Source organism: Dendroctonus ponderosae, unplaced genomic scaffold, assembly GCF_020466585.1.
Source record: "Dendroctonus ponderosae isolate FM_Combo_2020 unplaced genomic scaffold, Dpon_F_20191213v2 Dpon_F_20191213_8, whole genome shotgun sequence".
NCBI classification, from domain to species: domain Eukaryota; kingdom Metazoa; phylum Arthropoda; class Insecta; order Coleoptera; family Curculionidae; genus Dendroctonus; species Dendroctonus ponderosae.
Genome location: NW_026019016.1, coordinates 2,061,109 through 2,069,517, shown reverse-complemented (window position 1 = coordinate 2,069,517; position 8,409 = coordinate 2,061,109). Strand labels below are relative to the sequence as shown.

At 33.8% G+C, this 8,409-nt stretch overlaps 1 protein-coding gene across 2 annotated transcripts in view; it reads left to right on the top strand.

Moving 5' to 3' along the window:
* Positions 1-8,409, top strand: part of LOC109544896 (dendritic arbor reduction protein 1) — a 188,031-nt gene that overhangs the window by 121,457 nt on the left and 58,165 nt on the right. The gene's annotated exons all lie outside the window — the stretch shown is intronic.

Below are 8,409 nucleotides of genomic sequence, written 5' to 3'. Positions count from 1 at the left end.
TTTTGACCCAGAAAGCGAAATTTGAATATCATACATTGAGCAGCTGCGGATACAACTTTCAGGTCAAGGGGGGTCATATAGTAGAAATTCAGTCTTTTGTTGTCAATAAAATTATGAAATTATAAGAATCGTATAGCACCAATTTCTCTACGGAATTTAGTATCAGTTTTGCGACTAATTGACATCCAGAAACAAGTTTTTATTTAAATATTGCACAAAATTAGCAAAACCAGATGATGCAAAGAGTGAAACGCAAAACTTTGCAGCTCCAAATGCAATTGAGAAAAAAGCTGGGTGTTTTGTACTGCAGCAAAAAAGATGCTTGAAAACGAAACAGACAAGTTTAGGATACAGAAGCAATCGCCAAACAATTCTGCTACTTACGTAATTTCTCAACCAATGATGTTTAGTACTTTATTCTGAAAAAATCTCGAAGTCATCTATTCAGAAACATTCGAAATATTTTTTTTGCAATTCCTGTGGTAAACAGCACATATATTTGGGAACATTTCGATATCTTCAGCATTTATTTCACGAAAGAACTAGACTTGATACCATGAAAATAGTATTTCCAACTTAGTTTCCAGAAGACTGGGTCCAGATTCCAGATAACTCGGGCCCTCTTATGACTTCGCAATGAAAAATCCCAGTCTCAAATGCTATTTAAGTCACGGTAACATTTACAAAAAAAAAGTGATCACACTCCTCAGTCGGGCATCATCTTTTCTTAATGAATTAGCCTCTAAGCAATATAAGTCAAGGTGACTCGTCCAATAGATTCATCATGACAAAGAACTAAATCTAGGCGAAATAATTCAATAATAGAATGTCAAAACATTGTTAATCCAGTACACTTTAATAATAAATCCTATAATTAAATCAATAGTGAGCAGTTACAACATTTGAGCCACTCAAATGTCATCCATGTATAATAACAAAATTGAAATGCTATTTCGTGAGCGATCCTGACAGTTCATCATTGCTGTTACTCGTTACAATGATAATGTAGAGCAATAGTTGGACTAATTAGATTGACTTTCATAATGTTAAGGTTTATGGTACATGACCTTATTAGCGCCGAAATTATCCATTATTTCTTGCTCTTTTTATATCTTTATTCGGCACGGCCGCATGCCATGTAGTTAGTCAAACTAAAAATCGTGATTGATATTTTATAATAATCATTCATTACCTTGTCTCGATATATTATTACCGCTTTTAGCGTCGTGTGCAAATATCCCAATTTTCATCACCAGAATTAGAATTAATACTGGACGGATTTGGATTTTCTACTCGAAGCTGTTGTTTGAAAAGCTTTGAAAATGATGAATAAATGTGACATTTTTCTATAAAAGTTTACTACAAAGTAAGGGCCTTTTAATAAACAATCCTCTACTGTTCATATTCGACCTTTCAATGCCTTGTTAACCGAACATGTTCCGGGATTCGACTCAATCGGTGGTCCAATATTCATTTCTTCTAAGCAAGCGACACGTCCTACCTTATCTCGTATTCAATTTAAAATAAAATTAAGTCCCCACAAAGGCGATATTGAAATCATGAATCTGAAAGCTTAAAAATAAAACCTTGTCATTATCTAAAAGGCCTCCTCCTTTTGTTAGAAACCCGTTGGAGTAATCTCTCCATGGGGTATACCAAAATTTAATAAGATTTCCGTAATAATTGTTTCGAGATCAGATAGACGATTATGTTGGCTACAAGCTATTTTGTAATAATTTCGTCTATTGAATGGCCCGACCTTTTCAATCCGATTTTCTCGCATTACATTACGGTTTTCATGCAGAATGCAGCTTCAATATAATTACAGAACTAACACCAGTAATTAATTCTTCACTTATAAGGTAGGGGAGACGGATTCACATGCAGAGTGGTTCTTACGAACGGGTAATTTGTAAGGTTCCTCACAAAAATAGTCCTTAAAATGACGCCAATTTACAATAAGCTATTATTTGTCAACACCAGTAGTCAACACTATTAATTTAGAAGTTTGATCACGCTTTGCTCATAGTTATTTATTTATTGGAAACACGAATGATGTCACTTTTCTTACATTATCCAAATGCAGAAAACTACCGCTTGAAGTAAAAATAATCAATAATAATATAAATTTCTTGGTCTTGATCGTATAAACTTTGAATACCCATAGGATTTCTTCAAGGTTGATACTCTCAACATTAGAATTGTAACATACTAAGCGATATTTATTGCGTTAATAAAAGTTGGCAGTAATTTGAAAAATCCTGAAATATCCATAAAAGAAGCCGTTAAAGGTGAAGACTGCATAATGGGGAATTAACCCTCGATTTGTAATTACTTGATATCAGTCGCTAAATGAGTGAAATAACATGAATTACGAGACAAAGTAATTGCATAAACAAAGGACTTAGTAATGGAACTAAAAGCAGTTTACGGCATCGCATTTGAAAAATTAATGCCCTGTTATTATTCATGCAAAGTATCATATTGCCAATAAAGTTATAATTTATTTGTTGACCGTTTCAATCAGCATTTATTGCTATGTGTGTAATAAAAATTTATCAATTAGTGGAATGCTGTAAGTTACAGTTAATCTCACGTTGATGATTTATTTACAACCAGACAAAGTACGTTTCAGCAACATCTCACCAAAAATGAACTCACTGATTTTTTTTGCTTTAGAGCCGGTTTTCAATTTTATCGAGTTTCTAAACATTCTCCTATAGGCTTCGTCTATACTATTGGTCTCTATAAGCTTTGGTATGTGTTTTGGTTTTTTACATGAATTTTGAATTGATTTATTATTCATAAATACTTGCAGTTTTTTGCGCCCTTGATAACATACCTGCCTTAAACAGCCATTGTAGGATAGCAATTAAAGCTTTAGCAGTCAATTTATATTTTAATAAAATTCATCCTTCAACATAGGCAAAAAAGCAGTTAATCCTTCATCCCGTTTTCCAAGTATTTGCGGTCTGCAGCATAATAATAGTTATTTAAATTGATACGAAAGTGCAAAATAAAAAATTAACATGCGGAAAATAGATTAGTTTTCAGCGTATTTATCACGCGGCTTCATTATGGTATCACTAAAAGTATATTAAACAGAAATGTCCGTAGGTCATGTTAATTAACGGAAAAAGCCGCTACGATGTTGACATACCAAGTAAAGTAGAAATGTATTGGCAATCATGCGATGAATAATACGTTAGATCAAAAGAATGTTAATACAACGTTATAAGAGCACGTTAACTGAAATTATTACCAACAGAATGAAAATTGAACGCTATCAAACTGTAGAACTCACTTTCGCCCGTACTTTTACCAAAAAGTGTTAAATCTTGAGACCAAAGCAATAATTAAAGATTCAAAATAATTTGCTTTCAAACAAAACAAGTTTGAGCTTGAAATATTTCAGTTGAATATTAGCAAAAGACACTTTTGAAAATCCCGGTAACTTCGGTAATCAAGATAGGAATTTAGATGTTTTATAGACAGACAAGCCGATAAAAATGTGGAATCTACACTTCAAGAAATGCAGGTTTACAAAAATAGAGCTACTGTAACGACGCAGATACAGCTCCTCAATAAATATGAGCATAAATGCCCACATGAAAATGAGGATAAAAACACATGATTGCTCAGAAAAACGAGAAGAACATGGTGAAGTAAACACACAAACGAAACGTACATTTACACCAAATACAAATAGGCGAGGGAAAGTTAAGGGATTCAACAACCCCAACTTCCATACTCAGTGGAAAGTGTTGAGTTTGTGTCGAGAAAGCGGGAAAGTGAAACTTCTCTTCGAGGTTTATGCTTTATTTTATTTCTAGAAATCCATCAGAAACCTAAATTAAACAACCCAATTTATCACAAATGTGTAAAACGTTGGTAGACAAATCTAGAGGTTGATTTAAACAGTTTGTTTTTCTTGGATTGTTCAAACCTGATTTCATTTTTTTGTCGCGTTTGAGATCGTTTGGATCATCCAATTCTTGGACTAATTCTTTACTTTTTGAGCAGACAATCAGAATTACGAAAACAGGGCATAAACTTTCGCTCACACTTCGAATTAGGAGCTGAAATAACGTCAGTTAAGGAGCAAAAAAACATACATGGAAATAAAATTGCAAAAGTCTCATTTGAACAATAAAAGGGAAAATACTGAGAAAATGTTAATGAAACTGAAGTTTTATCTATGCGGAAAAGTTACAACATTGTCTCTCTAAAGATTTGCAACTATTTGCAAGCAGCAACATCCAGACAGAAAACCCGTTTTCTGACTCGCAAAGAAAGAGAGTAACGTTAATCTTACCATCATTTTGAGAGTGTAAAATAAAAAAACATTAAAGCCGCATCTTGTATTTTAAGACCCACTATTTACCAAAGAAATACAAGTATAGGCAGACTAATTATAACGCACACTTCTAGATTTAATTAAGGCATGCTTTTTATCATATTTGAATCTGCATTGATCTGTCGTGCTAGTTTCAATGTACATTCTAATTAAAATACGAGTAATCAGTTAAAAATAACAAAGTTGAACAGACATACAAGGTAACTGTAAAATCAAGCCAGATATATCTGCAACACGTATTTTTCTGCCGTGATCACATTGCGACACCCTTAAATTAAATTTTGTGGAGCATCAATCAAGCCCGACTAGACGGACAGTTGAAGGCAGTCTTAATAAATATTGAAGTGTTGGTCACGCACGCACGCGATAATTCTGCGTTTTATATTTTTTTAATTCCGGATTGTTTTATAGGCAAAGTCATTATTTATCGAATGCAAACTTCCTTCTCGGTATTTTTAAATTGCAGATCCTTAATTAAAGAGTCGCAGCAATATGGGAAATTTGATTGCAATTTTACTGGTGACGGTTTGAAAAATATCATTCTTCGTGTAATTAATCAACCATAGAATATGGGAAAATCCCAGCTTGATATTTTGCTAATCGCTGTAATTGTTCATTGGCTGCTAAGCTGGAAAAATCTGATCGTTCCAGCATGAACCATTACGTGCCCATAATAGCTGGAGCTTTTGGAAATTAAAGGTTGTCAGTAAATGCAGAATGTACGTAGCAAGTGGTTTTGCTTCTTGTACATAATTTTTCATCTTATTCTAAAACTTTTTTTTTGGTTCCCGGAAAAGCTTGAATATACGAGCGTGTTGCTTGCTTTTTTGCATAGGGTGGCTAGAAGAGGCAAATACAGAGTTTCTTAATGACATGGTTGGTATTTAACGGGCGACTTTTGAACCCATTTTAACAAAAAACTTCCTATAAACTTTTGAGATTTTCGCAGGTGAAGTTTGCGGAAAAAAATTGTAAACGACTGTGTTGTGGATATGCTGACAACCGCAGTAATAATTGTTAGTGTGAAATCATTTATTTTTACAAATCCAATACATCACGACTGGAATTTATGCTTGTGCGTGTACATTATAAATAATTATAAAGGTAATATTCCAATGAACCTGCGAGCAAGGCGAAATTATTAATTATCAACCGAAGAAGCCGACTATTTCTGCCTAATACAGAAGTGCGTTATGATTAAAATCTGGTAAAAATCCAGCTTGGATATGCGGTGAATAGATAAAGAAGTTGATGTGCGTGAAGTACTGTAGAGATTTTTTATAATTTGCAAAGGTCACATCAATATGAGGCTTTCAAAGCTGCAAGGGTCAGCTAATGAATCCCGACAGGACCGTACCGTATTCAACGAGTAAAGTTTAATGGAAAAATATTTGTTGTATCAAAGTTATTGTTAGATGTAGGTTCACATTTGTTATCATTCTATTAACTGAAGAAGTTTATCTTCAATGGCTTCAAATCTTCTTCCAGTTCGTGACATTCTTGCCGTTGTTCTGAACATTTTTTAAGCAACACTGTAAGGCTAAAAAGAAGCAGAAAACGATTTTCTCGACATTTTCTGTTGTATTATTGGTTGAATCAAGCAAAACTGCATTTGAAAATGCTTGCACATTTATGGATGTAGAATAAAAAACATAAACTTTTCGCTATAGAACAACAAGGCAATGATGTAGAAATAAACATTTGATATCATTTTATCTAATTTAATTTTGTTGGTGCTCTTAAACGATTACATTTTTGCTTTTTTAATTATCGATCAATGTTCTATTTCTTTCTCTTCTTCCGGATGCTTGTTTGATTTATATTTGCCCGTTTGATTATCCGCTGCCGTTTTAAAAATCCTTATCAGCATTTGTCCTGTTTCCAATTATTTCTCTCTATTTCTATCTATTCCTGTACAAACCCTTCTTATGTTGGACAAGCTTATACGCAATATAATATTTGGCAATTTTGATGGTCAGTCAACCTGTGCTACAACTACAAATGTTTTTGAAGCGCTACACTGCGATCTTTTTCGGCTCAAAATAACTCAATCTGACCTAACTTTTATTAGGCAAAAATACGTCGGTTTTTTCGGTKATTGATCGTCAAAGTTAGTCGAAAAAATATGTTTTTTTGTAACATCGGGAGAAATGTAGTACGGATTTTAATTAAACTGGCGCTAAATTTGTTCCTAAGCCAGCTTTTCATAAAGCATTCGAGTTTATTGTCTTTGGGTCAACGGTAAATTCTTGAATGTCTTGAAAAACTACTAATTTTTGTATTTAGCGGCTGAAACGAACTGATTTTTTTTTAGTTGATGCACCTTAGGAACCTTTTTTTAACTTTTTGCACTCTTTGTAAAATCTTATAGTATTCAAAGTTGTCACGCAAAAAAAATGTTTATCTTTCCTTGCCAATCAACAATTTTAATCATTAATTAATTTTTTGCGTTTATAAAAGTTAAATTAAATTTTTGTGATATCGGGAGTAGGTTCAGATGGATTTTTATAAAATTTCATGTGGATTTGTGCTTACGTGAGAGGCATATTTTAATAAAGTTAAAGCGCTCAGGCGAAAGACTCGCTGTTTTTTAAATATAATACTAAGAGATTTGCAGTTAAAATCTGAAATTAGGAAAAAACAAGAAACCCAAAATATTTTTTTGCGCAAAATCTGTTAATGCCACCAGATTTTGTAAAGAGCACAAAAATGCCGAAAACAAACTGGTGCATCAACGCAAAAAAAAACGTTTTATTCCAGCGATCAACTAAAAAGTTCTGGTGGTTTTTGTACTAATACACTAAAAAATTCACCATTAACCGCCTCCGGTCCAAAGCCCCATTAACCGCCTCACAAAAAGCAAATTCATGGCCAGTTTCATTAAAATTCAACGTATCATTTTGCCGATATTTCAAAAAACATTATTGGAAAAATTCGATCATCAAGAGCAGGAAAACCAAACTTTGTTAAAAATAAAAGCTAGGTAGATCATATTTTTTTAAACATAGAGGTTGGCAGTACTTTTTGATTGTGTGCTTGCTCCACAGCCTGTGAATCCTGAGTTTTTAAACAGCTTTAAAGCATCAGCTACGTGTATAAATGTAATAATTCCTAAGACGTCCCCGATACAGAATCCTGCTGGTCAATTCTTCGCGTGCAACCGATGGTGCGTGGCGCATTGCTTCTGCCCTTTGACCTGAGTTTCCTCAATCTATAACTGTAGCCACGCTACTTGGCCATATCGAACAGCAATATTTAATGATATGTATGTAGAAGAACATGTGAATTACCGTATCTCTAATATACTCGGGCATTTCCTAGATTCTCTGGCCTAAGACGCGGCACTTACAAAGTTGACCCGCATATCAGAGGCGGATCCCTATCAGTCCTATCAGTAGTGGTTAGTAAAAGCTATTACACGGTGTAAAAGTTCGACTATGCTGATTTTTTCTACTAAACACCTGTACATTTCGAGCTATTTCATTGCTAATTCCTTATCTGCTAATCGCGGATATTATAACGGCTGGATATTGTAGGCGGTATTTCAAAGGGATTGATCGGTTAATCTGGCTGAAGAAATAAAGGCAAAATAAGTAAAAGAGAATATCCTTAAAGCGTTTCGAGTAATTTGCAACTTGCACCACGCCAGGAAACCCGATCATCCATTTTTTATGCTCAAAACAAACCCAGGAAGTGGCAACGAAAAAATATGGAAATTCAACAACAGTTTGTTGCCCCAAGTTCATCAGTTGAACGCAAATATTCCGATGGCTAAAAAGCGGTTTTTTCAAAGTTTGATTGCGCGGAACACCGACCGCAATTCGGTCGCGTTTTATGGCAATTTTACAGGTTTCGATTTCATAAAATATTGCCAAAATCAGCCGTTCTTCCCAATAAAAAAGTTTACACCTATGTGCAAAGTGGAATATCATTAAACAATTAAAATTCAATAATTATCCAAATTCTTTTATTGAAAAATGTTTTAACTAAATTGAATTCCCACGAACAAAACAAAATCAAAATAAACCTATTACGAACCTTTTGATTCCATT